This window comes from Ciona intestinalis, unplaced genomic scaffold (genome assembly GCF_000224145.3).
Source record: "Ciona intestinalis unplaced genomic scaffold, KH HT000633.1, whole genome shotgun sequence".
Lineage (NCBI taxonomy): Eukaryota > Metazoa > Chordata > Ascidiacea > Phlebobranchia > Cionidae > Ciona > Ciona intestinalis.
In genome coordinates this window covers 4,883-5,921 of record NW_004190954.1, presented here as the reverse complement: position 1 = coordinate 5,921, position 1,039 = coordinate 4,883, and positions in this window count along the sequence as shown.

Sequence of the window (1,039 nt, the reverse complement as noted above, 5' to 3'; positions counted from 1 at the left end):
TCTTCGTTCCGTCCTTGGAGGCAATATCCGAGAAACTAAACCTTAGCGATGACGTAGCCGGCGCCACTTTCATGGCGGCTGGTTCATCAGCGCCAGAGTTGTTCACTTCAATAGCTGGTATCGGGGCAGGAAGTGACGTCGGTGTTGGGACAATCGTGGGGTAAGTTGGGACACTTGATTAATTGACCCAAAATCATTAGTATGAAAGATTTGCTGCACGAATTTTCTACAACAAACCAACGTCATGTGGTTAGCGGCTTAATCTTAGGTTGGCATATTCGCGAAATAATCGGCTTAAGGTATCATCATAATTAAAAGGTAATGGTAGGAATTGAACAATATATATCTAAAAACCACTATTAAGAGTTTTTATATGAGAAGCCACGGGAGCTGAGATGAACGTCTATGTTATCTCATTATCCCAATATAATTATCGTGTTTTAAGTTTCGGTTAGAATTGCTGCGTTAAATAAATGTATATATAGTAGGGTGGGGGAAGATGTGGAGACACCTTTTCATTCTATTTTCTCGTCCCATTTGGTAGTAAACAAAGAACATTCAAAGAATTATAAAACCGTGTCCTCACGACTCCTATAGGCCGTTGTTAATTGTTTAAAACACGATCAAGATATTTGGATGTTAAGTGCTTAAGTTGTCCCATCTTCCCCCAACCTACTATACTGAACAATATATATACTGCATTAGAAAGAACAGGTAGTTTCATATTTAGAAAGAACAGGTAGTTTCATAATATTAATTCTTGAATATAACTAAAGGTCGCTATTTGATTAGAACTTGCTTGGTTAATATAATATTAATAACTGCCCGGTCGTTTAACGATTATATCTCGTCGATCCTTAAAGTATTGATTAATTTTTAATGGATTGCGATTAATATTAAAGTAATAAAACAAATAACGTTTAATTAATTATTTAAAACTTATAGAACAATAAAAACTCAATGATGTAAATGACTTAGTATGGGCGAATTAAATCGAAGATAAACGTGAAATATTATGATAAAATCAATAAATGATGTA